Source organism: Pelodiscus sinensis, chromosome 2 (genome assembly GCF_049634645.1).
Source record: "Pelodiscus sinensis isolate JC-2024 chromosome 2, ASM4963464v1, whole genome shotgun sequence".
In the NCBI taxonomy this organism is placed as follows: Eukaryota; Metazoa; Chordata; order Testudines; family Trionychidae; genus Pelodiscus; species Pelodiscus sinensis.
Window position 1 is genome coordinate 3,566,534 of NC_134712.1, and position 27,943 is coordinate 3,594,476.

The 27,943-nt window shown below is 50.2% G+C and overlaps 1 long non-coding RNA gene across 1 annotated transcript; it reads left to right on the forward strand.

Annotated features, from left to right (window-relative positions):
* The first annotated feature begins 7,018 nt into the window (after positions 1 to 7,018).
* On the forward strand, positions 7,019 to 11,746 carry LOC142826680 (uncharacterized). The gene is made up of 3 exons (XR_012900880.1): positions 7,019 to 7,343; positions 9,592 to 9,696; positions 10,851 to 11,746. It is a non-coding gene; the product is annotated as an uncharacterized LOC142826680 (long non-coding RNA).
* The last annotated feature ends 16,197 nt before the right edge of the window (positions 11,747 to 27,943 follow it).

Sequence of the window (27,943 nt, forward strand, 5' to 3'; positions counted from 1 at the left end):
AAAGAAATGATGAGGGAACTGGAGCACATGACTTATGAGGAGAGACTGAGGAATTTGGGTTTATTTAGTCTGCAGCTCTGTCATCTCTTCTTCAAATGTGGCAGCCCTGAAAATAATGGAAAAAAAATTGATTCAGGACCATCAAACATTTTATTTGGACTTACTTAATTCCTTCTATTTATACCAGATTAAAGATTTCGCCAGGCCAGGGAGGGCACTGTGGGGTCTGGGCATGAGGTGGTGGGAGTAGAGGTCCTGTTAGGAGTGCACCGGGACAACCCTGATAACCCTGACCAGATGACACTGGCAGCTACGACAAGTCATAGCAGGAAGCCAATTTCCTGTCCTTCAGATGGAATGGGCACAGGAAAGTCTATTCCGTTTTGACGGGCATCTCTCATGGTCTATGGTGAGTTAAGTGTCCTTTTGATGGGCCACTCAATTTAAATAGCCCCTGCAAGATGTGTTGGCTAACTACCTTGAGATCAAAAGCTTCGGAGGAGTTGCCGAGTTAGTCTGTAAATCTAAAAAACAACAAATGGTCTGGGAGCACTTTATAGACCAGTGGTCCCCAACACGGTGCTCGGGGCTGGGCTGGCCCTGGGCACGTAGCGCATGCATGGTGCCGGAGCCGGCCCCGGGTGCATGGCGCATGGTGAGCGCCGCCCGTGCTCTGGGCGCGCGGCGCTTGGAAGGGGCGCCGGCCCTGGGCGCACGGCACTTGGGGGGGAGCTCCAGCGCCGGGCACGTGGCACTTGGGGGGGGGCGCCGGCTCCGGGCACGTGGCACTTGGGGGGGGTGCCGGCTCCGGGCACGTGGCACTTGGGGGGGGCGCCAGCTCCGGGCGCGTGGCACTTGGGGGGGGCGCCGGTTCCGGGCACGCGGCCCTTGCAGGGGGCCCCGCCCTCGGGCACACAGCTATGGGTGGGCCCTGCCCCCGGGCACGCAAGTGTCCCCGCCCTCTGGCACCCAGCGGGCGAACGGCCACGCCCCCTGGCGCCCAGCAACCTCCAATGGTTGGGGACCACTGTTATAGACTAACAAAGCATGTAGGCTGTGTCTACATTGGCAAGATTTTGGGCAAAAGCAGGTGCTTTTGCGCAGAAACTTGCTGCCTGTCTACACTGGTCGGGAGTTCTTGCGCAAAAACACTGACGTTCTAATGTATGAAATCAGGGCTTCTTGCGCAAGAACTATGATGCTCCCGCTCAGGAATAAGCCCTCTTGCACAGCTGTTCTTGCGCAAGAGGCCAGTGTAGACAGGCAATATGAAGTTCTTGCGCAAGAGAGCGTCTACACTGACACGGATGCTTTTGCACAAAAGCACATCTCTTGTGCAAAAGCACATGCCAGTGTGGATGCTCTCTTGTGCACATGCTTTAACGCAAAAACTCTTGCGTTAAAAGTATTGGCGCAAAATCATGCCAGTGTAGATGTAGCCGTAGATGGGATCATGAGCTTTCGTGGGCACAGCCCACTTCTTCAGATGACCAGCTCTGTCCTAGGAGCAAACATTTGAAATACAGGGACAGAGCCAACACTCACAATGTCAAACAAAAATGACACATGCACACAGATAGCATAATCATATTCAGCAAATCATAACCTTTCCATAGATATCTTACGAAGAGCTAGATAGATTCATGGCGGTTAGGTCCATCAATGGCTATTTAGCCAGGATAGATAGGAATGGTGTCCCTAGCTTCTCTTTGTCTGGAAGTGGGAGACAGAGGTGGGGGGAGAGATCACGTGAGGATTACCTGTTGTGTTCCCTTCCTCTGGGGCATCTGGTGTTGGTCACTGTGGGCAGACAGGACACTGAGCTAGAAGGACCTTTGGTCTGACCCGGTCTGGCCGTTCTTATGTTCTTATGTACATGCCACATTTTGTACAAAATTTGTGGCAAATATATAACAATGAACTACATTGGGATGGGCAACAATTTTTCACAGGGGGGCCACTCCAAGATTTTGAAGAGTGGTCGAGGGCCGCACTCTCCCATGATATTAATGGAGGAGGTGCGGGGTCTGGGATGAATGTTGGGTGCAGAAGGCAGCTTGGAGTAAGGGACTGGGGTGCAGGAGGGAGACTGGAGTCTGGGAGGGAGTTTGGGTGAAGGAGGTGTTTGTGACCTAGGGCAAGGGACTGGAGTGCAGGGGTTTGGGATGGGATCTAAGGTAGGAGGGGATTATGATCTGGGGCAGGAGATTAGGGGGCCAGATCTGGGAGGGGGTGTGGGTGCAAGAGGGGGACAGGGAGTTTGGGTGTGTTGAATGGGGGGAGCAGAGGGTTGGGGCAGGAAAGGGCTGGGGTGCCAGAAGCCCAGGAGAGGGGGTGTGCTTCTTAGCTGCCTGTTATTCTAACAAGCAGCTTCCATTGGCTGCTTTCTGCCAGAAACCAGCCAATGGAAATGTGCTGGGGGTGGGGCATCCCCTAAAACTTCCCCCCTCCCCTGCAGTTTCAAAACAGAAATGGGCCCTGCAGCCGCTTTTCTGCACTGTGCACGGGGCTGCGGGGCAAACAGGGGGTCTGCCTTGGGTTCCCCGCTGCCTCCGCAGGCCGGATCTGGTGGCTTGGCGGGCCGGATCCAGTCCGTGGACTGTAGTTTGCCCAGGCCTGAGCTACATGGTCATGTTTTAATCAGATACCATCACATTCTTTTCTAGTCTCTCACTGCTATTCACTGATCTTTAAAAGGCTATTAAATGGGGCATTGGACAACCTCCTGCAAGAAACAGAAATACCTTGACACCTTTCCAACTCTTGTGCATTTCTACCTCCCAGAAACCACAGCAGTTTCTGTAAGGGATTCTGTTCTTTTAAGTGTTTAGATGAAATGTCTCAGAGGGGGAAATGCATGTCCAAAGAGGTCACTGTGAGGTAACAGATTGTTCCTGGTTTCAAACAAGTTTTATTGTTAATTAGATTGGGGTGAGTAATTTATGAAAAGAACATTTCCTTGAAGAATTGGGCCTCTTTCCCTGTTCCTGAATAGTGCATGGAAAGGAAATAGATAGATACACAGAGGAGTCAAACTGAATTTCTTCCTTCTGTACTTCACCATCAATAAGAAAAACTTTGTCTAAAATTAGGTCTTTTATGGGATGTATGTGTTACCTTGGCAGCATGCTGGCCCTTGAGCAGAGGAGTGAATTCCAATCGCCGATTTCTGCAAAAAAACTCTGGATCCTTAACTCGATCACAAGGAAGTTCAGCGTGACAATCTGGTATTCAGAATTCAAGCAGGTGTGGGGTCATTCGCTGTCTTTTGATTGGATGGGCATAACTCCTAGAATCAGGGCTCTAATGTGGAAAGTCAGGCTTGACGCAGCTTAACTTCAGTACCCAAAAAGAAAATGCAGCAAATGGCTAAGTAATCAGTCTGCCAACATCTGGAAGATAATAAGGAGATAGGTCACAGCCAGCATGAATTTGTAAAGAGCAAATTGTGTCAAACCAACTGGATAGCTTTCTTTGAGAGGATAACAAGTCTTGTGGATGGGGGGGAGAGGTAGATGTGCTATAACTTGACTTTAGTAAGGCTTCTGATACTGCCTTGCATGACCGTCTCCTAAACAAACTAGAGAAATACAACTAGATGGAACTACTACAAGAGTGGTGCAAAACTGTGGAAAACCATTTCCAGGGAGTAGTTATCAGTGGTTCGCCGTCACACTGGAAGGGCATATCAAGTGGGGTTCTGCATGGATACGTTCTGGTCTGGTTCTGTTTGATATCTTCAGTATGGTTTAGAGAATGGCACAGAGAATACACTTGCAAAGTTTGCGGACGATGCCAAGCTGGGAGGGGTTGCAAGTGCTTTGGAGGAAAGGGTCAAAGTTCAAAATGATCTGGACAAACTGGAGAAATGGTCTGAGGTAAATAGGATGACATTTAATAAGGACAAATGCAAAGTGCTCTATTGAGGAAGAAACCATCAGTTGCACATATAGGCTACGTCTACACTGGCCCCTTTTCCGAAAGGGGCATGCTAACTTTACAGGTCGTAATAGGGAAATCCGCGGGGGATTTAAATATCCCCCGCGGCATTTAAATAAAAATGTCCGCCGCTTTTTTCTGGCTTTTAGAAAAGCCAGAAAAGAGCGTCTACACTGGCCCCGATCCTCCGGAAAAAAGCCCTTTTCCGGAGGATCTCTTATTCCTACTTTGAAGTAGGGGGCCAGTGTAGACGCTCTTTTCCGGCTTTTCTAAAAGCCGGAAAAAAGCGGCGGACATTTTTATTTAAATGCCGCGGGGGATATTTAAATCCCCCGCGGATTTCCCTATTACGACCTGTAAAATTAGCATGCCCCTTTCGGAAAAGGAGCCAGTGTAGACGTAGCCATACAGAATGGGGAGCGACTGTCTAGGAAGGAGCACTACAGAAGGGATCTATGGGTCAGAGTGGACCACAAGCTAAATATGAGTCAACAGTGGGACACTGTTGCAAAAAACAGAAAACATGATTCTGAGAGGCATTCACGGGAGTGTGGTGAGCAAGACACGAGAAGTCATTCTTCCACTCTACTCTGTGCTGTTTAGGCCTCAGTTGTAGTGTTGGTCCAGGAGCTCAGACCCTACCCAGACAGAGGCTGCTGCCACCCCATGCTGCTGCCTCTGTATCAGAGGCAGCAGCACAGGGCAGCAGTCAGCTGGTCTATGAAGGGAGTTGGTTTTTAAACTGGTTCCTCTCGTGGACCAGCTCCCACCTGGCACCCCACCTTGCTGCCTCTGATACAGAGGCAGCAGTGCGGGGTGTCAGGGAGCTCCTCAAGAGTGGGGCTGGAGCACACTGGCTGCTGGCCCCACCCCCGGGGACTATCGAATAGTCGAGTTACCGATAAGAATTCATAAGGTTACTCAACTATTCAGTAACCGATATTTAACATCCCTAATCCAGGATGACAGCATTTGATAAGGAAGAGTTCGCAGAAGCTGGGTAGGGAGGGAAGGGAGGTTTGCATTGGGTGGGGTGTTCCTGGACTGAGCCATAGCCAAGAGGAGTTTACAGATCAATATGCTAAATCGCAGCGGTTTCGGGCAGTGTGCTGCATTTGTCACCGGCACACCTTTTGGATGTGGTGCACTGGGCCTATTTAGAGGCACCAAGCCCTGGTCTACACTAGGGAGTATTTTGAAATAAGAAGTCCTGCTTTCGTCGAGCAGTAAGACTAATTCCGAAATAGCTATTTCAAAACAGCAGCAGCGTGGACGCGCTGGTGCTGCTATTTCAAAATAACTTCTCCCCGGAGTCGTTTGATGTAATTACCCCCCAGGGCTTCTGTTACCCGCACAAATTTCTCTATCCCTTCCACACTATAGGGACACACACCTTTACCCAGTTTCTAGGGCTCAAGGTGCAACCCCGTTAATTTACACACCCACCCTTACCCAATTCCTAGGGTTCAGGGCATAACTTCCTGCAGGTTGTGCAGAATCTTTAACCACTGACAGAGCCTCACATAGTAATATCCTGATCCTCTATTTAATGACAATTCCCAGACAAGCAGAATATACATGCTAAGCACACAGGGTCATGCTCACCGATCCAGGTGCAGGCAGACTTCCCCTGTTGGCCCGGCAATATCAGTCTCTCTGGTTTTAGGCTGTGTCGAAAGGTGAGTCCTTCTTTTCCACGTCTTGGTGTTCCTGGTCTTCTTGGTGTTCCTGGTCTTCTTCCAGCCTTTTCTTCTTTCCTTCTGCTTCTGTGGGGATGTCTCGTGTTCACTTCTTGGATGAATTTCTCGTAGCCCAGGCCATGCTCTGTTGCCTACAGAAATTCTGCACCAAGATGTCACAGTCCTGCTGCACGTGTGGTCGATATAGGCAAAGGGGTGCTCGGGACGACTGCAGCACCTTAGTCTACTAATAAAAGAAAGTTGTTCTTCACACAGCGTGTAGGCAACCTGTGGAACTCCTTGCCAGAGGAGGCTGTGAAGGTTAGGACTATAACAGAGTTTAAAGAGAAGCTAGATAATTTCATGGAGGTTAGGTCCATAAAAGGCTATTAGCCAGGGGATAAAATGGTGTCTTTGGCCTCTGTTTGTCAGAGGCTGGAGAGGGATGGCAGGAGACAAAAATCGCTTGATCATTGTCTTCGGTCCACCCTCTCTGGGGCACCTGGTGCTGGCCTCTGTCGGCAGACAGGCTACTGGGCTAGATGGACCTTTGGTCTGACCCAGTACGGCCGTTCTTATGTTCTTAAGTTTGTCCTGCTGCCTATACAAAAGGGAAGGAGGGTGCTGGGGGGCCTTCCTCCCCTTACCCACTGTTGCAGGTGTGGGCTGAGGCTCAGAGGGCGGCTGTTGTCAGGTTTGCAGTGCTGCTGTGATTGGCTGGCGTCGTACGCAGGGGGTGGCCCTCTGGCACGTGTCTGGGAGTCAGAGCAGCTGCGTGCCACCTTTTGCACCTCCACCGAAGTGAATAGAAGTGAAGCAATTCTTCCTGGGGCTCTACGTCGAGGGAGCGCCTCCACGTTATCGGAGCCTGCCTCGGACTCATTTTGTGGCTTCCCCGTCGTGTGGTTGGAAATTGTTATGTCAGGAGTTTTTAATTTCGAAGTAAGTTATTTCACAATCGAGGCATGCCCTTCCAGAGAGACGATGAGTCTGTTCTACAGCCTGAGCTGGGAGCCACCTGGCTCAGAGGTCCCCGGTTCAATTCTGCCGGTCGGCCTTTCACAAAGTGTGCTGCTTGGGGCGAGGATGTGGCTGGGGCTGCACTGCCCAATGGGAGGGCTGGAGGCACTAGGGCAGCCTGCCTAGTGCTTGTGGAGGCTGGGGTATTGGAAGATTGACTGGTGCCTGCCCTGCAAACGGGTGGGGACGGGCGGCTTACCATCCACCTGTCCTGTGCTTGGGGGCTGCACTTGGGCCGCCTGGCACTTAAGGGTTAGGGCGAGGCTGGTGGTCATGGAGAGGGTACTCCAGGCTCCGGTGGGGGGCGGGACTAGCTTCCCCCAGCTGTAGGTTCACCTGCCGCCCCTGATCATAATGGGGCCTTTCCTAAAAGGAAATGCAATGAAAACTGGATGTAAAAATCCCCTCTTGTTCCTTCTGCTCACCACAAAAGACAATAATGCAAGCCCAGGAGTCGTAAAAGGAGAAGTAAACAAAAGACTCACTTTATAGGCAGATACGTATGGATGCGCCACACCCTAAGGAACCACCCAGCGGCACAGCCCACCTGAGACCAAGCCTTTAAAACGGCTGTCGTTGTTTGCCGAGACAATCCATCGTCCCCACCGGAGCAGCTGCCGTTTCTCTCTGCCAGCGGAGAGGGACCCAAAGAGATGAAGGCTTTTCTCGTCTTTCTGCTGGCCCCCATCCTGTGGGCGGAGCGAGGTGAGACTTTTAAATGCTTTTTAGCACCAATCCCCCAAACACCAACACCGATGGGTTTGATCCAAAACCCGCTGAAGTCAGGGCATTTCCTTTCCCACAGGAAGAGTTTACAGAAGCTGGGACGGGGAGGGAAGGGACGGGTGAACCTTACGGGAGAGTTTCTCATTATTTGCACCTTCTGCCAGCTCCTCCTCTGTCCTCGGACACATGATTTCTGCAGCTCTTGCTCTTCTCTGTGCAGTCCGTGTTCAGTCCACCTTGGACAGCCGTATTCTTTATCCCCAGATAGAAACGCTCATCTTCTTGATGAAAGGTCCATGAGTTTCTTTTGCCCCCTGTCCATTCTGGTATCTGAAAAACCACAGGAAAAGAAAGGTTTTTTTATAGATTTTAAAGCCAAAAAGGACCATTATGATCACCTGGTCTGGCTTCTTGTTTAACACCAGAAGAAGAATTTGGACCCAGATGTGGTAATTGTACTTCTCATGTAGCATTGTTCCTCAGTCGCGCAGAAAGCGCTTTACAGAGGTGATCAGAATTATTGTCCCGGGGTGAAAGTAACTTAATGTTTCTTACAGCTCCTGCCCTATTGCAACCCAGGTCCCTGCCTGCTTTTTCAATAGCTCCCTGCTGGCTTCTGCCGCAGCGCAGCCAGCTCTTGCAAGAGCTGCGCACCAGGGCATGCCTGCTTCCTATCGCCTCCGCATTGTTCCCAGTGATTTCTGCATAATTTCTTTTTGAGCGAGAGCAGGTCTTTAGAGAGACCTCCAGCCTTGGTTTAAAGCATGGGATCCCTAACTGGGGGGCGTGCCCTCCTGGGGGGAGGGTGTGAAGGAATTCCGGGGGGGGGGTGCAAGGCGACCCAGCCCCCTCCCCCCCAATCCTTTTGCTATTTTTGTTTTTCGGCCCTGGTCAGTTCCTTTTTTTTCTTTTTTTTGCTCAACAAGTTTTGCTGCTGGGGGGCGCGTGGGGGGCGTGAGGGTTTCTCAAAAATCAAAAAGGGGGCATGATGCCGAAAAGTTTGGGAACTGATTTAAAGACACCAAATGATGGGCAATCCAACACGTCCCTAGGAAATCTGGTCCCATGATTGGTTATCCTCCCTGCTAAAAAATAGTGCCTTAATTCTAGTCAATTTCCAGTCTACAGTCTTCTTTCCATCCATTGCACCTTGTTATCCTTTTTACTGCCCGTGTAAAGAACTGTCTCTTCCCCATGTAGGCTCAGAGTCTCTGTTATGGGTGGACAGGATAGAGGTCTATAAAATCAGGAATGGTGTGGAGAAAGTGAATAAGGAAAAGTTATTTACTTGTGTCCATAATATAAGCACTAGAGGCCACCAAATGAAATTAATGGGCAGCAGGTTTAAAACAAATAAAAGGAAGTTCTTCTTCACACAGTGCACAGTCGACCTGTGGAACTCCTTGCCTGAGGAGGTTGTGATGGCTAGGACTATATCAGGGTTTAAAAGAGAACTAGATAAATTCATGGAGGTTAAGTCCATTAATGGCTATTAGCCAGGATGGGTAAGGAACGGTGTCCCTAGCCTTTGTGTGTCAGAGGGTGGAGATGGATGGCAGGAGAGAGATCGCTTGATCAGTACCTGTTCAGTTCACTCTCTCTGGGGCACCTGCATTAGTCACTGTCGGCAGACTGGATACTGGGCTGGATGGACCTTTGGTCTGACCCAGTCTGGCCGTTCTTATGTTTTTATGTTCCAGCCACCTTTCATTCTCTTGCATAAACGAAAGAGATCGTCTGTGTTCTTACGTCTCTTGCTGTAACCGCAGGTTTTCCAGACCCTGATCATTCTTGTTGCTCTTTTCAGAACCTTCCTCTGTTTTCTGCCCTTGGCCAGTTGTTACCCTGATTTGCTTCGCTCTTTCGTTTTTCTTTCCTGCTTTTCTTTGCGCATCTCAGTAACGCTACCAGCTCCGCTTCGTTTTCTGGGGGTGACTCTGACCCCTGCGTAAAGGTTCCGCACCACTTACATCTCGGTTCTGTTCTCGGTTTTACCTCGGTGTGGCTCCCTGGATGGCAGAACACCGATTTGCAGCGGCTGCTGTTTGTGGAGAGTAGCGGGTCTGATCCTTCGCAGGGACATTCCTGCTGCTTTTTGTGCAATTCTGGCTGTGGGGCAAGCAAGAATGACATTTCTCTGGGAGAATAAGGCCGAGGTCCTAGCCAGTCACAGGGAGGAAACTGTTTCTCTAGCAGTCGGAGACGCCACGTTCTCTTCTTTCCACAGCTGACTCGCTGCATTGTCACGTGTGCAACAGCATGACTGTGGAATCCTGCACGAATCCCGTTAACTGCTCAGCAACCGATAATTTCTGCACGACATTTCTGAGATGTAAGTCCTAGCGTTAGTGGTGACTAGGGTCATATTCTGGGGTGGATCCATGCAGGCAGCTCCCTAAGCCCATGTGGAACTAGTTGCAAGATCAGAGCCTTGCTTAGTGAGCAGCTGATTAAGGGGAAGGAGACAAGAAAGGGGGCAGAAATGGTCCCATTAAGAATACCCCATGTACTGGGTGCTCCATCTGGTGCAAAAGTGGCATCAGGGATCTCTGCTTTCTGCTCCACGTCCCTACTGCAGAGCATGGTGGTGGTTGGGGGGGGGGGTCATGCCCAACATCTCCTGCACCGTGGCTATTTACTTGTTCCCATAATATAAGAACTAGGGGCCTCCAAATGAAATGAATGGGCAGCAGGTTTAAAACAAAAGGAAGTTCTTCTTCATGCGGCGCACAGTCAACCTGTGGAACTCCTTGCCTGAGGAGGTTGTGAAAATTGCCTACACTACCCAGAAGTCCATGAGGAGCTGGGGCCATGCTGTGTGGCATCCTGGCAGCTGGGGAAGGCTGGGGCCATGTGGCGTGGCTCTCTGGTGGCCTGGGATGGCTGGGGCCATGATGCATGGTAGCCCCGGCCCTCAGCTGGGGTTGGGAGGAGCTTGCGGGGAGAATGCGAAGGGGCATGATCTCGGAGGAGGGGTGTGGCTTTGGGCGGAAGGGGCGGGGCTTCGGCTGCCTTCCCCAGCTGAGCCTTCACAGTCAGTGGTCACCAACCAATCGATCAGGATCTACCAGTAGATCTTGGAGCCTTCAACAGGGGATCCTGTCTAGTTTGGCTGGGAGGCTATTAAACGCCAGCACTTCAACTGTCCCTGCCCACACTGCCCTGCTGCTCCTGCCCAGAGCTTCAGAACTGCCCTCAGGGAGCCTCCTGCTTGTTGTACAGGGTGGGGGAGACAGAGGCAGGGGGTGCGGCTGTCACTCTGTCCCCCTCCCCTGTACCCTACCTTCACAGAGTGAGGAGGGCAGGGCCTCAGCGAAGAGGTGGGGCAGGGCCTCGGAGAAGGGGCAGGGCAGGGGTATTTGGGTTTGAGGTAGATTCTGGACTGACTTAAATTCAAAAAGTGATCTTGTGCTTAAAAAGGAGCTCTAAGGAGTCACTTGGGAACTTCTAAATGCTGATTCCCACCCCCTTCTCTTTCTTATTTAGATAATTCCACTGCTCCCTATCTCCTGGAAAAGAAGTGTTCCCCGACATGTCTGTTCCCCACAATCCCTGAAGCTGTCACCAGGCTCAAGTCTTCGTTTCTCTGCTGCCAGGAAGATTTGTGCAATGGGGCGGGCAACGTGAGACTTGCCTGCCCGGCGCTGGTCGTGGCCCTCCTGTCCCTTGTCCCCTTTGTCGGGACCAGCCTGTGACTTGGTGGGCCGAGAGAGGCTTTCCTGGCCCCACGAGATGCGACCCCTCCTCTTTGCAACGCACCCCTCTGGGGTCGACACTGGGCCTTGCCTACCAAGCATCACCTCGGATCCCATCACCCATGTGCTTCTCTACCAGCTTTCACGGCTCGGTCGCCGGGCGGAACCTCACGCTGCTCGGGAGACCGGACGGTTTTCTCTCGCTTTCATGGGGTCACACATGTAGGAACTCAGCTGGCCTGGGCGCAAGGTACTGTAGGCAAGGGGAGGCATTGCCTTCCCCAAATTGCCTACACTACCCAGCGGTCCATGAGGGGCTGAGGCCATGCTGTGTGGCAGCCAGGGAAGGCTGGGGTCATGCAGCGCAGGTCTCCGGTGGCCTGGGATGGCTGGGGCCATGACGCATGGTAGCCTTGGCCCTCGGCTGGGGTTGGGCGGAGCTTGCAGGGAGGCCGTGAAGGGGCACGATCTCGGAGAAGGGGTGTGGCTTTGGGTGGAAGGGGCGGGGCTTCGGCTGCCTTCCCCAGCTGAGCCTTCAGTCGGTTGGACTGTGCTGCGGCACAGCCATTTTGGATCCATGATGGGTGGCCGGGACACACAGACCAATGTGATCTAGGGAAGGTTCCTTTATTGTATCCCGTATGATCTGGTGAACTTGCTGAAGAAATAAAGCTTGGGTCTCCCTGATGTTAATGCCCCCGGAAAATGCCTGATGAAAATAACGGCCGCTCTTGGTGACGAGTTTCATTCCGCTACATTTCTCATTAATATCCCAGCAGGGAGTGGCGTGTGGTTGATTAACAGGCGTGTACGACAGAAAACGAGCCACACGGTCCTAGAGATTGGGCCCACGCTGGAATGACTCATCGGCCACCCCCTTCCCACAACCCTCCTCCGACGTTCAGTGTTTTGGAGAGACGCGTACCCAAATCCCAACGGTTACCACAGCAATACAGCCGCCCCCGGCTTCCGAGGCAGGGATGGCCTAGTGGTTAAGGCACTGGATTTGGGAATAGGGGTTCAAATGCCGGCTCTGACCAGAAGCACCCTAAAAGTGGGGAGGCCCTAGGGTCCCAAACTCTAGCCCTGCTCCCAGGGCTGCCTATGGGAGACCGAGCCCTCACACCACTCCTGCTTCCTGGACCCCACCTTCACCCCAGCTCTTCTCCTGAGCCCACACTCTGCCTCTTCCCCCAGGGCCCTACCCCCATCTCTGTCCCCTCCCTCTGTCACTTGATTACAGCTTGTAAAAAGTGATGGAGCTACGGCCACTCCCCCCCAAGTCCTCCTTTCTGGCACAGACTCCTTCTGGGGCAAGTGGCTTAGGCCCAAATTTTCAGAGCCACTGACTATAGCAAACTGGGTAGGGCCGGCCCACAACATTTTGGCACCTGAGGCAGGGAGCTCAAAGGACGCCCCCTCGCTTGGGTCAAAACTTTGGAAGGTCTCAATTTGTCCTTCTTCCTGTTCTACTCCTGTCGTGACACTCCCCCATCTCTGTGCATCTAGAGCAGAGAGAATACATCTGCACCAGCAGCAGATACAATTTTCTACTCTCTGGGTCCTAGCGGCAGCTCCTCACATCTGGCCCTGAGGCGGCCGCCTCCGTTCGCCTCATGGTAAGGCCAGCCCTGACTGTGGGGTAGCAAAGCAGCCGGGCCTCCTAGCTCTGGCAGAGGGCCCACAAGTGCAGGCTGTTGCGTAGGAGAAGGGGGGACTGCCACCCACAAATTGGGGTGGCGGGTGGCACACAGGCCCACCCACTCCATTGCATCCCAGCCCAGGGTCCTAGCAGTGGCAGTGTTGTAGCCAGAGAGGAGTCAGCTACCCCTGACTAATTCCCCCTCTGTAGTGAGCCATGCTGGTCATCGGGGAAGGGAGCCTCTGTCAGGGCTTGCAGCTCTTCTGGGGTCGGGTCTGCTGATGGTCCTGCCCAGTCCTCCGCTTCGGCAGCTCGTGGGAGGCGTCTGGCTCCTCCGCTGACTGGGCTCTCTCTGAGATCTCAGGCCCACCTTTTATACATCCGGTCCCGCCCACTAGCTTCTGGTGGGAGGGTTGAGTGCCTCCTGGTGGCCGGGTGCGGTATTGCAATCCTGCTCTTGCTCCTGTGCCTGCTGGTGGCTAGGCTTGCCAGATGCTTTCAGCAAAAATGCTGAACTTGAAAACTTGGTTGAGAAAAAAAAAAAAAAAAAAGGTTGCTGTGCCTTTAAATGGCACCGCGCTCCTTGCTCCTCCACCCGTGGCAAAGGAAAATTGTCCCCACCCTCGGCAGAGGAAAAATATCCCAAAGGGCTTCCGTCCGAGGGAAACAGGAAATACCGGACATTTCACATGTCCGGTATTTTCTGGGGTTTTTTACCAGACGGGGGACCCAAATACTGGACAGTCCAGGCAAAAACTGGACACCCGGCAACTGTACTGTTGACCTCGGCGGGTGTTCAGTGGCTTGGCCCTCTGGTCAAGGCACAACGTTCTTCTGGGGTACTAAAGAGACCAGTAAATAAACAGTCTGTTTGCCCTCGCTAGGGTCTTCAGCCCCAGCTCTGGGCCCTTTACATTCAGCCCTAAGTTCAGGGTCTCAGATAAGCTCCAAATCCTTACCCCCACCTGCCCCCAGCCCTTGGCCACAGTGCTGGAGCAAGAGAACAGGCCCTTCACAAGCTGAGGGGGACTGGAGTGGGGAGAAAACAGACTCCTGGTGGCTAGGGAGGTTTGAGGGGAGAAAACAGACCCCTGGTGGCTAGGGAGGTTTGAGGGGAGAAAAGAGGACCCTGGTGGGCTGGGAAGGTCGGGGAGGGGGAGAGAAAACACCCCTAGCCCCCCCAGCTTCCTGCCCTGCCCTGAAGGACAAGGGCAACGCCAGGTAAGTCTGCTAGTTTCACTGTAAGAGGGTCTATACGTATAACCCTCCCCGCACCACATTCTTTTGCATTTTGCATATGACAGAAACGTATTTACTAGTAGGCAGGCTCTCTCATGGGAGCAACATGGCAACCATTTTAGGTTAAAAACACCTGTTTCTTGGTTCATTTTCAATGAAAAAATATATTTCCTGGTTGGTCAGGGGTGACATGCTGTGATGGGCGAGTTTTGGAAAGTGAAAATGTTGGGGGAGGGAGGCCTAGGACGAGTGCACCTGGCTGAGAATGGAGAACTCGTGAGGAGGAAAGAGAAAGAGGAAGCCCCAGAAAAGTGAACAGTGACAGAGAGAACAGAAAGCGTGGCCTTCCTCCAGCCAAGAAAGGAGACGGGTGGTGATGGGGACGCACACAGACCCGGTGAAAGTGCTTCCGTTTGTTCCTCTTAATAATTTACCAAGCAAAGTGGGTGGATCGTGACGAAGAATCAAACAGCCTTTTGCGTTGGCCTCCTCATTTGAATACAGCATCTCCCCGAGTTACGAACGAGTTACGGACCAAACATTTGGCCGTAACTTGATCTGTTCATAACTCGGACCCCCTTGAGTTACATAGCGACCATGCTGTTCATAAGCCCGGATCATGTTCGCAACTTGGGGACCGCCTTTACGACCGCTCCGTGGGAGCTTTGGTCATCAATGCGAACGGTCGTAACTCAACCGTTCGCAACTCGGGGACCAGCTGTATATCGTTACTACGACCAGAATGGGCACAGGACTGGAGCCTTGTCCAGCCAGTCCCAATGATGAGACACCACCTTCATTTTCATTCCCCTTGGAGCAGGCTGGACTCCCTCCTCTACCCCACTTTCCCCTGTAGAATAAAAATGCTGAGTCTTTGAAGCTGAAGCTGACTGCATGAAGTGCATGTGGGGGGAGAGTTGGAAAGTAATTTAACTTACTGTAGAGACCATTAAACCACTTCTTTGTCTCAACAAATTGCTGTATGTGCAGGGATATCCTTCCATGTTTGATATAGCATGGGACTTACATTCACTCTTAGGCAAAACCCTCCAACAGGCTGAACCTCTCTAGTCCTGACTGGTGCCAAACCAGAGAATTTGCCGAACCTCAACGTCAACGGAGCCATGTAGATTTGTTGTTTTGGCAAAGTCAAATGAAGCTGCGATTTAAATGATCGCAGCTTCATTTAAATTTACATGGCTGCCGCGCTGAGCTGACAAACAGCTGATCAGCTGTTTGTCCTCTTAGCGTGCTAGTCTGGACGCTCCCCTGCCGACATCAAAGCCCTTTGTCGGAAGCCCCGGTAAACCTCATCCCACGAGGAATAACGGGGCTGCCGACAAAGGGCTTTGATGTCGGCAGGGGAGCGTCCAGACTAGCGCGCTGAGCGGACAAACAGCTGATCAGCTGTTTGTCGGCTCAGCGCGGCAGCCATGTAAATTTAAATGAAGCCGCGATCATTTAAATCGCGGCTTCATTTGCCTTTGCCTATGTGTCTAATCTACATGCCTCTGACGACAGAGGCATGTAGTCTAGACACAGCCTCAGGGTACATCTACACTGCAACGCTATTTCGAAATAACTAGGGCTGTTCTGAAATAACTTCATCCATGTCTACGCAGCAGGCAGTTATTTCGAAATAGTGTCAAAATACTGGCAAGCTGGAGGACTTCTTACTCTGACTCCTGTACCCTCCTTGTACGTGGAGTAAGGGAAGTCGGAGGAAGAGTGCTCTATTTTGAAATAAGTGTGGTGTAGACTCTTCCAATTTTGAAATAAGCTATTTCAAAATAAGATACACAATTGATGTAGCTCAATTTGCGTCGCTTATTTCAAGGGAAGTCCTGCTGTGCAGACGTGTCCTTAAAAGACAGTTAGGGGTAAATTAGAGCTAAATAACAGCACATGACACTGAGAACCAGGACTGGTGGCTGTCCACAAACTTTAGGGCTCATCTAGACTACGCTGAAGTTTTGAAAGGGGATAAGCAAATTCTGTGGGAATTTGCATATCGTCTTCCAATCTCACTTTTGAAAGCAGAGCTTTCGAAAGTGAAAGTAGTCAGGATGAGTTTTTTCCGACAACCCCCCCTTTTTCGAAAAGCCGCGTAAACCTCAAATGCCCGTGGAATTTGCATATCCTCTTTCGAAACTTCAGCATAGTCTAGACATAGCCTATGGGACTGCAGGAAACTTGGCCACACCCGTGATAAGTGGGCATTCAGCTAACTCCAATCATGCCGGACTGTGGGTGTTGTTGGATCAGAGAGTGCCAGACTAGAGAGGTTCAGCCTGTAGTTTAGGATCTAGTGTCATCGCAAATGGTGCATGGTAGGTAGGGCACAAGAACGGGTCACACCACGGCCAGCGAGGCATCTGATCCTGGTCTGGATGCCAGTGATCGAATTCCCATCAGCTTCCATGGGCGCAGACGCAGGGGACAAGGAAACACATCGGATGTGCAGAACTGAAGTAGAGATGCTACCAGCACTGTTCCCAAGGGCGTGGGTGGTGTCTGGCCCCTGAGACCAAGGTCCCATGGACATGTGGCTGAAAGAAATGAGCCCCTAATGTTCTGATCCAGCTGGAAGGGTCCTCCCCAGCTGACTGTTGTGGGTCGGTCCCAGAGGAATTTTTCAGAGAGCTACACAGCCCATAGGACTCACCCACGGACAAGTGATGGGCAGGAAGAGGCTGACGGCAGAGGAAGACAAATGCTACCGAATCTGATGCATTCTCTCTCCCAATGGGTTCTCTCTAAGGACAGGAAGCCCTGTCCCCAGCCACCGCATTCATTGGTAGACGATCCTCCGACCACTGCAACGTCCGCTCTTGGAGCAAAGTTGGTTCTTTTCCCCTTTGCACCAGACCAGCTTTCCCAGGACTAGGTTTGTGTGGTGGACAAACCACCTTATTTAGCTTCTGGGACGGGTATCCCACCGAAACCAGGCTATTAGCCAGGATTGCTAGCACTGTCTTGCGAGGACCTCTTACTTCCAGCAGATGGAGACAGAGGACAGGGCTTCAAGGCCGTGTGCAAGTTGCTCTCTAGCTGCCACCATGGAAAACGGTATGTGGTTGGTAGAATCGTAGACGCTACAGGCGGAAGAGGCCAGTTGGGTCATTCAGCTCCTCTTTCCTGGAGTCAGTGTGGTGTACTCTCTCCTTTTTTGTCTCTTCCTCTTTTATCTTTAGCAACGTGGCTTCTGCTGCTTCCTCTGGGGAACGATCCCAGAGTTGTATCGTTCTTACACATCTCCTGAGATTCAGTCTACATGTCCTTTTGTCCATTTCCCACCCCCTTTGCTCCAGCTGTAGCCTCCCAAATCTATGTCGCACTCCCACCCCACCTACTCTTGTTAGCTGTCTACACTACAGAGTTTTGTCAGAAAAATGGCCGTTTTTCCGACAAAACTTGAGGAACATCCACATGGCCATTGCGCTCTTCCACAAGAAAATCGAAAGAACAGAGGGGTTTTTCTGGCATTGGTAATCCTCATTCTATGAGAAAGAAGCTTTTTTGTGAAAGAAGGGAAGAGGGAGGTTTTTTTCGGAAGACAAGGAAAGAGGAAAAAGCACAGGTGTTCTGGTGGCCATTCCATCCATAGCAATCACAGCTTACATGCGAGAGAGCGTCCATTCTGTCCGGACACTCTCTTTCGAAAAAGCAGATCCCTTTTTTTATACACTTTTGGGCTACGTCTACACTGGCACCCTTTTCCAGAAATGCTTAAAACGGAACAGTTTTCCGTTATAAGTATTTCTGGAAAAAGCGCGTTTACATTGGCAGGATGCTTTTCCGGAAAAGCACTTTTCCCAGAAAAGCGTCCATGGCCAATGTAGACGCACTTTTCCGCAAAAAAGCCCCAATTGTTATTTTCGCGATTGGGGCTTTTTTGCGGAAAAGAAATCTGTGCTGTCTACACTGGCCCTTTTCCGGAACAGTTTTTCCGGAAAAGGACTTTTGCCCGAACGGGAGCAGCTAGTTTTTCCGAAAAGCACTGATGATTTCACAGTAGATCGTCAGTGCTTTTCCGGAAAAGCAAGCGGCCAGTGTAGACAGCTGGTAAGTTATTCCGGAAAAGCGGCTGCTTTTCCGGAATAAGTGGCCAGTGTAGACACAGCCTTGCAGTGTGGACACTCTCTTTCAGAAGAAGTTTTCTCAGAAGATCTCCCAGCAGAGCCAGGCCCAGTAAGGCTGCTAATACAATCAATCCTAGTATCTTTGGGTATGTCTACACTAGAAAGTTAGTTCGAACTAACGGACGTTAGTTCGAACTAACTTTCCTATGCGCTACACTAGCGCTCCGCTAGTTCGAATTTGAATCGAACTAGCGGAGCGCTTAGTTCGAACTAGGTAAACCTCATTTTACGAGGACTAACACCTAGTTCGAACTAGCTAGTTCGAACTAAGGGCTGTGTAGCCCTTTAGTTCGAACTAGTGGGAGGCTAGCCCTCCCCAGGTTTCCCTGGTGGCCACTCTGGCCAACACCAGGGAAACTCTATGCCCCCCTCCCGGCCCCGGACCCCTTAAAGGGGCACGGGCTGGCTACGGTGCCCGTGCCAGGTGCAAGCCTGCCAGCACCCAGCTAGCAGACCCTGCACCTGGCACGGCACAGAGCCACCCACCCGATGCCCCCCAGCCCACCCCCTCTTGCCGGGACCAGGCTGGCGGCTCCCGGGAGCTTGCCCTGGACCGCAAGAGGCGGGCACCTTCCTGGGCTAGTGCGGACATCGTGGACCTCGTCCACGATCTCCGCACTAGGCACAGGAAAGTGGCCGTCTAGGGCAGGAGAGCTGCCAGCCTGGCCACCCAGGACCAGGTGTGCATGAAAATCAAGGGGGTCCACTGAGACCCCCGACACTGAGCCCTGAGCTTACAATGGCCGTACTGGGTCAGACCAAAGGTCCATCTAGCCCAGTAGCCTGTCTGCCAACAGCGGCCAACCCTAGGGACCCTGGAGGGGATGGACCGAAGACAATGACCAAGCCATTTGTCTCGTGCCATCCCTCTCCAGCCTTCCACAAACTTTGGGCAGGGATACCACTCCTACCCTCTGGCTAATAGGACTCCATGGACCCAACCTCCATCACTTGATCTCACTTCCCTTTAAACTCTGTTCTAGTTGTAGCCTTCACAGCCTCCTGCAGCAAGGAGTTCCACAGGTTAACTATTTGCTTTGTCAACAACAACAACTTTCTCTTACTAGTTTCAAGCCTGCTACCCAGTCCTTTCCTTTGGTGTCCTCTAGTCCTTCTTTATGGGAACTCAGGAAGAACTTTTCTGAATGCACCCTCTCCACCCAACCCCTGCTTTTAGAGACCTCTATCCTGTCCCCCCTCCGTCTCCTCTTTTCTAAGCTGAACAGTCCCAGTCTCTGTAGCCTCTCTTCATCTGGGACCTGTTCCCAACCCCTGATCATGTTAGTTGCCCTCCCCTCTCCCAGCCTTTCTCTTCCCCTCTCCCACCTCCTTTTCCCAGTCTCCCCCAGTTTTGTTCAATAAAGACAGAGTCAATGTTGGAAGAAACGTTATCTTTATTTTGTACATCAATAAGAAGGGGGGCTAGGGAAGGGCAAGTGGAAGGAGGTGAGGGAGGAATGGGGTACGAGCCCCCGATGGGGAGGACTGGGCTGGCTCTGCGGGCTTCTGGGGGTGGAAGCTCTCCTGCAGCCCCCCAATTACTCCCTCTCCCCAGATGGCAGCCTGCGGCAAGTGCAGCCGGGCTGATGGCCGAGTGGTGTGATGTGCCCAGTGTGGGCACTCAGGGCACTCCAAGCCAGAACTTCTTTGCAAGCGGGGCACCCCTTAGAACTGTGTGTCCGGGGTGGGGGTCGGGACCCTTTAAGCGCAGCCCTCGGCTAGCCTGAGACAGCATCTCCATGCTCTAAGTCCTCCTTTTATGCCCTGCCGGCACTGCTTCCGGCCATCCTTAAGCCCTGTTCAGAGTCCACTCAATGTGGACTTACTAGTTCGAACTAGCAAAACGCTAGTTCGAACTAGTTTTTAGTTCTAGATGCGTTAGTTCGAACTAGCTTAGTTCGAATTAACTAATTCGAACTAAGTTAGTTCGAACTAGCGCTGTAGTGTAGACGTACCCTTTATACCCTTAACCAAACAGTCTGAAGTCAGGGCATCCAATTACAGAAATCCTCAATTAAACTAGGAAAAACAAAGCCTTATCAGCAAGATGACGGACAGGTTCAAGGGAGTGAATCTTCCTTCTCAACCAGCCCAATTAACACATTCCAACAGCCCATCCTGTAGGCCTCTCTTTGGGGGTGACAGAAAGTTCACTCTGGTCTACGAGCTAAAGCGAGACGCTGAAAAGGTTTCTGTTATACAAAATGGCTTCTAGCTCAATATGGAAATGGTTTCCACAGAATCAAGTTTCGATCCTTATTGCCGGTATCTTTCTGGTAAGGCCGCACTCAGAAGCAAAGGTCAGTGTTCCAGCTACGGCGGCGCATCTTCCATCCCCAAGCAGCATTATCACATCACGCCCCTCCCGCCCCCGCCCGCCTGGTGTTTCTGCTCCTGAGTCTTCTGGGCCTTTCGTTGCACTGCTGCACCACGTCTAGAAGGCTGTCAGGGACTCCCCCCCAGAACAGCCTGTACAATAGGTGGGAAGCTTTGCCGTCAGCAAATGAAATTAATGGGGAGCAGGTTTAAAACTAATAAAAGGAAGTTCGTCTTCACACAGCGTGTTGCCAACCTGTGGAACTCCTTGCCAGAGGAGGCGGTGAAGGCTAGGACTATAATAGAGTTTAAAGAGAAGCTGGATAAATTCATGGAGGTTAGGTCCATAAAAGGCTATTAGCCAGGGGATAAAATGGTGTCCTTGGCCTCTGCTTGTCAGAGGCTGGAGAGGGATGGCAGGAGACAAATCGCTTGATCATTGTCTTCGGTCCACCCTCTCTGGGGTACCTGGTGCTGGCCACTGTCGGTAGACAGGAAACTGGGCTAGATGGACCTTTGGTCTGACCCAGTACGGCCGTTCTTATGTTCTTATGTCAGCAGAGGGAGGAGGTCTGAGAGCGGCGCCTGTTGCAAAAGAAAGAACAGCCCCACAACTCTCGGCCCAAGGAAAGGACAGCGCGTTTTCAGCATTGTTCTGGTATCCGTCCGCTGACACAAGCCCTCTCTGGCATTTTTTCTCGGACCCACCTCTGTAGCCACAAGCTTCTCGGGATCGTGAAGGGCTTTTTATCACTTCTGCTTCCCTGTACTTGACCACGTGACTCCTGTTCCTCTTTTACGTTGAGGAAGAAAACCCAAGCCACTCTCCCGTTCCCCGTTTCGCTCATCTGTATCGCGACCTCGGCTGTTACTTGTGTCTTGGGTAGCCAGCCCATACACAGCTGGATCAGGAGCGTACACATGGTTTAATATGTCTGTGGCTGTAAGCACTGTTGGTTGAAATGAATAAGAACATCAGAGTGGCCACACCAATGGCCCATTGTGGCGGGGGGGTACCAGCCTCGCACTGTGAAGGCTGAGCCTGATCAAGCCCACCTGGCTGAAGAAGCCCCGCCCCCATGACTCTACTGGGCATGCTCGGACTGCAGCCCAGGTATAAAAGCCTGGAGGGAGGCTCAGTCTGGCCTGACGGCCGGAAAGGAAGGACCTCAGAGAGAAGATCCTGCCCAGCACCAGCCAGATGATCTGACGGGAGACAGCAGAGACTTGCGCGCTAGTTGGGACATCTCCCTTGCAGGGTACGAGGGAGAAGCAGCCCCTAGGGAAGTAGTGGCCCAGTGGGCCCTGCCTCAAAGGGCCATCTGTTAACTCTGTTCAGGGACTCTGACCAGTGGGCCAGCAGACCCTGCCTTAAAGGGCCAGCAATTTACTTTGTATGGGGACGCAAGCTTGTGGGCCACCAGGCCTGGGTTTAAATGGCCAGCAAGCAATTCTATACTACGAGCTCTGGTTGAGCAGCTGGTTAACCTCTGGGGTAGAGGTCCGGCTACAGGCTAGAGGGAGCACGCAGGGCGGGCTGAAAACCCGCAACATGGGGGCAGGCGCCCCGTGATACCCATCTAGGCCAACATCCTGTCTTCCAACAGTGGCCAATACCAGGTGCAGCAGAGGGAGTGAACGGAACAGGAAATCATCAAGTGATGCCTCCTCTGTCGCTCATTCCCAGCTTCTGGCAGAGACTAAATGTAAAAAGTAAGTTGTCAGGGATAAGAGGGAAGGTCTTCTCTTGGACTGATAACTGGTTAAAAGACAGGAAACAAAGGGTAGGAATAAATGGTCAGTTTTCAGAATGGAGAGAGGTAACTAGTGGTGTCCCCCAAGGGTCTGCCCTGGGACCCATCCTATTCAACTTATTTATAAATGAGCTGGAGAAAGGGGTAAACAGTGAGGTGGCAAAATTGGCAGACGATACTAAACTGCTCAAGATAGTTCAGACCAAAGCAGACTGTGAAGAGCTTCAAAAAGATCTCACCAAACTAAGTGGCTGGGCAACAAAATGGCAAATGAAATTTAATGTTGATCGATATAAAGTAATGCACGTTGGAAAAAAACAATCCCAACTATATGTACAATGTGATGGGGACTCATTTAGCTACAACCACTCTTGAGAGAGATCTGGGAGTCGTTGTGGTTAGTTCTCTGGAAACATCCACGCAGTGTGCAGCAGCAGTCAAAAAAGCAAACAGAATGTTAGGAATAATTTAAAAAGGGATAGTGAATAAGACAAAGAATATCTTATTGCATCAATATAAAACTACGGTACACCCGCATCTTGAATACTGTGTACAGGTGTACTTGCCTCATCTCAAAAAAGAGATCTTGGCATTGGAAAAGATTCAGAGAAGGGCAATAAAAATGATGAGGGGTTGGGAACGGGACCCATAGGGAAAGAGATTAAAAACACTGGGACTTTTCTGCTTTGAAAAGAGGAGACTAAGGGGGGATATGATAGAGGTCTACAAAATCATGACCAGCATGGAAAAAGTGAATCAGGAAAATGTATTTACTTGTTCCCATAATATAAGAACTAGGGGTCATCAAATGAAGTTAATAGGTAGCAGGTTTAAAATAAACAAAAGGAAATTTTTCTTCACACAGCGACAGTCAACCTGTGGAACTCCTCGCCAGAGGATATTGTGAACCTTTAACAGGGTTCAAAAAAGAGGTAGATAGATTCATGGAGGTTAGGTCCATCAATGGCTATTAGCCAGGATGGGTAGGAATGGTGTCCCTAGCCTCTGTTTGTCTGGAAATGGTGCCTCAGGCAGAAAGGAGCTCTTCCCTCTAGGTGCAGCCATCCTCCAGGGGTGAGGGAGGAGACGTTGCATGCTCCACCGCTCTCAGGTCCTGATTGGCCTGAGGGCAGAGGAGTGGCAGGGTGGCCGTGGGCTGGATCAAATGACTTGGTGGGCCGGATCCAGCCCCCAGCCCCTATCTTGCCCACCCCTGATCCAGCACAATGGGACACTGATCTCAGCGGGGGCGGTCAAACTATCTGGAGCTTCAGAGGGGTGGCCGAGTTAGTCTGTAACAGGGAAAACTTTAACAAATAGTCTGGCAGCACTTTAAAGACTAACAAAACACGTGGATGGGATCATGAGCTTTTGTGGGATGATCAGATGCCAGCGATGATCTGGAGGGGATCTCTACAGCAGACGGGAGATGTTCAGAAACATGTCAGCGCCGTATCCTCCCGGGGCAGAAGGTTTATTTGTGGTCGGCCGATATTGCAGAACCTTGGCATAGGTTGGGGGAGAGAAGGAAACCATCTCAGTGTGAATTAGCACTTCCAGTGTTGAAATGGGGCTGTGGGACTGATTCTGTTCACCTCCTTATGTTTCAGTACTCCCTCTCCCCCTTCCTATTAGACACAGATGAGAGGTGCCGGAACCACAAAACAAATACTATGTGGTCTCAACAAACAGAGGAGGCACTCAGCAAAGTGCCTGAGTCATTAAACTTCTTCCATTCAAAAAAGAGAGGCTTAACTGAGATCAAATGCCAGTCATGCAAATGAACCCGCCCATCTAGCCTGTGTTGTTCTAGGCATTTGAATCCCAGCACCTCAGTCAAACCGCCCTCTCCGTTCATTCTTTTCCAAAGAACGAAACTGACACCACAAGGGCATTTCCACTTTGCAGTGAGGGTTGTAAAGTTCTCAGCGTGGCAGGTGGGAAATCAGACATTCTGGAGCAGGGAAATTCTACACCCCAGTAGAGGGGACACTCATGAGGTCATCGAGTCCAACCCCCTGCTCAAAGGAGGAACAACCCCAGTTCAATCATCCCAGCCAGGGCTTTGTCAAGCCGGGACTTAAAAACCTCTAGGGATGGAGATTCCACCCTCTCCCTAGGTATCCCATTCCAGTGCTTCACCACCTTCCTTGGGAAATAGTTTCTCCTAATATCATAGAATCATAGAACACTAGAATTTGAAGGCCCTCAAGAGGTCATCAAGGCCTCTTGATGACCTAGGGGTCATCAAATGAAGTTAATAGGTAGCAGGTTTAAAATAAACAAAAGGAAATTTTTCTTCACACAGCGACAGTCAACCTGTGGAACTCCTCGCCAGAGGATATTGTGAACCTTTAACAGGGTTCAAAAAAGAGGTAGATAGATTCATGGAAGTTAGGTCCATCAATGGCTATTAGCCAGGATGGGTAGGAATTTGCCTCATGGCAGGGCCAAATACTGTCTAGACCAGTGGTTCTGAACCTTTTTCGGTCCACGTACCCCTTGGTCTCAGCTAAATACATCACGTACCCCGCTCAGTAATAACCTTTTCTTATAACTTAATGTGAATAATCAAAACTACGGGTATCTTATAAGACATAAATATCAACACATTTTCGTTTTAAAAATAAAACACTAAAAATTGCAGAAAATGTCCATTTACAAATGGACAAAGCACACTAGTCTCACTAAGGGTGTGTCTAGACTACCTAGTTTTGTTGACAAAAGTGGACTTTTGTCGACAAAACTATACCAGCGTCTACACTGCCGCTGAGTTCTGTCGACATAACGTCGACAGAACTCAGCAGTTTTGTCAACGCTGGTAAACCTCATTTTACGAGGCATAACACCTTCTGTCGACAGAACTCTGTCGACAGAAGGTGTTATTGCCTGTAACGTTGCGTCCAGACTACGGAGTTCTGTCGACAAAGCAGCTGGCTTTGTCGACAGAACTCAATGTGTCTGGACGCTCTTTGTCGACGGAAGTTTTGTCGACAGTACCTGTCGACAAAACTTCCGTCGACAAAACGCGGTAGTCTAGACGTACCCTAATGCAAACATTGCTGCTGCTTACTATTAGCCAACATTTCTATCCTAGGCGTTGTTTTTGAGAGAGCCACACACATATCATGTTCTGAATTTAATTTGTTCCTCGCTTTGGTTTTTATCGAGGCAAGCACCGAAAAGCCTGACTCACAAAGGTAAATTGTGACAAATGGAACTAAAACTCGGTAAGCTCATTTTGTCAGAATGGGAAATGCCTCACCACGTTTACACCATTATTGGTACAGTGTCATTGATTCGAAGTCGACGTGAAGTTTTGGATTATTTCTCAATTCGAGAAGTTTGTCTTTTGCCAGGTTGGTATCACTAATTTGTTCAAGAGACACTGTGAAGGGGCTCCTCACCCAAATGCCAGCTGCCAAACCAGTTAGGATAATTCCATCGATGGCGATTTTAAAGATTTTCCAAATGTATAATAATACTTTCACGAACTCTTGGTTCCACTGGAATTGGCTGTACCGGATTGGAAGTGATTTCATCAAAGAGAGGAAAACTGGCGAAGTTACCACATTTCACCCTTCTTCCCCAGAGAGTTAATTTCTCTTGAAAGGATTTGCTTTTCTCTTCAGCCTCCAAAGTAATCATATTACTACCTTGGAGTGAAATGTTCAGTGAGTTTAGGATTCCAAATACATCTGCAAGATGATTTCCTCCACTGCTTGTTTGAGGATATCTTCTGATGTGTCCTTGATTCGATCATGAATGGCATCATTTGATAATGAGATCTCTGCTATTTTTTATTTTGCTTCTGTACTGAACATTAATTTGATCATTTCGATGGCACACGGTTTCACCAGGGTCTCGGCGATACTATGGGGCTTTTTTTCTTTGGTGATCCGTAATGCCACCGATAACTAGCCTCCAGTGCTGGTTTCATCATGGGAGTAAATCAGTGCTGGATGAGAGTGCCCTGTGATTCAAATCGTGCTCGTTTGATTTTAAAAACAGCCTTTGGGTCATTAACATTTTGAGGATGAACAGTCTGCAGATGTTCTTAAAGTTTGGATGGCTTCATATACCCATTACTGAGTACCTTCGAGCAAAGGAAGCACGGGTCTCATTAGTAATAAATATATCAAGAAAGTGCATGAAAAATGTTCGAAAAAATGTAGCAGTATAAATAAAGATACTATCTACTACCATACGAAAAAACCACTAAACATAATACACACCTTTAAGTAACCCACACTGAATTTATGAAACACTTGTAGAATACACCTGTATGTGCCTACATCTGTCATTAATAAGGAGCGTCTGACAGTTATTTCTGTGACAAGCGACGAAATAAGTTGACTAGTACAGATTAGTTTGCCAACGTCGGTAACTGCAACTACGCATGCCCACAGCTGATGCTACGCATCGGATCAGGCGAGAGATTCAAAATAATTAGGTAGACGTTTACGCTATTATGAGTCAACTGTATTACTCACTATATTATTTTCTTAAGAAAATAATAAAAAAACCTTAAATTAATTTGTTTTTTTTACATAATTTTTTAGTATCGTATGACTTTCTTATTGAAAAAATCAATAAATTACCTATACTTGAACCTTACATACCCCCTGACAAGGCTTCATGTACCCCTTGAGGGACCGTAGACCCCTGGTTCAGAACCCCCGGTCTAGACCATCCCTGATAGACATTTATCCAACCTATTCTTATATATCTCCAGAGATGGGGATTCCACAACCTCCCTGGGCAATTTATTCCAGTGTTTCACCACCCTGACAGGCAGGAAGTTTTTCCTAATGTCCAATCTAAACCTCCCTTGCTGCAGTTTAAGCCCATTGCTTCTTGTCCTATCCTCAGAGGCCAGGAAGAACAATATCCAACGTAGACCTTCCCCATTGCAACTTGAGACCATCGCTCCTTGTTCTGCCACCTACCCCCACTGAGAACAGCCTCTCTCCATCCTCTTTGGAACCCCCCTTCAGGAAGTTGAAGGCTGCTCTCAACCCCCCTTGCTCTTCTCTTCTGCAGACTAAAGAAGCCCAAATCCCTCAGCCTTTCCTCATAAGTCATGTGCTCCAGACCCCTCACCATTTTTGTTGCTCTCCGCTGGACACTCTCCAGGGCACTCACATACTTTATTACAGTCCCTTATTGAACTGACAAGAGTGGCCAAGAATTTACTGAAGACCCTTCAGAAATGTCTTTCATGAGCCCTGTAGGAGCTGTAGTTGGCGCAACCTCAGTCAAAGTGAAGGAGACTGCGTGGAGATATGTCACTTCACACCAGCGGACGTTCTGAGACTCATTGAAGTCTTGACTCTTTTAATAGTCTAGGGTATGTCTACACTAACCCCCTAGTTCTAACTAGGCAGGCTAATGTAGGCATTCGAAGTTGCAAATCAAGCCCGGGATTTAACTATCCCGCGCTTGATTTGCATCATCCCGGCCGGTCGCCATTTTTGAAATTTACAAGTCCGGACTAAATGCCCACGGCTACATGTAACAGGGACCCGGTGGTTCGAAATAAAGCCCTAGTTCGAACTACCTGTTATTCCTTCTGGAATGAGGTTTAGCTTATGAAATGCACCCCTTCAGCTTATGAAATGCACCCCTCGTGTATCGGAACCCATGGACTAAGGAAGGCTCCAGCTGTGTAGTTATCTGGCAGAACTACACAACCGGGTCTAGTAGCCAATTTTTGGAAATCTGTAAGAGGAACTCATGCAAAACAGAAGCAACGCACCTTCCGGACAGAAGATATTAAGTACCAGCATTT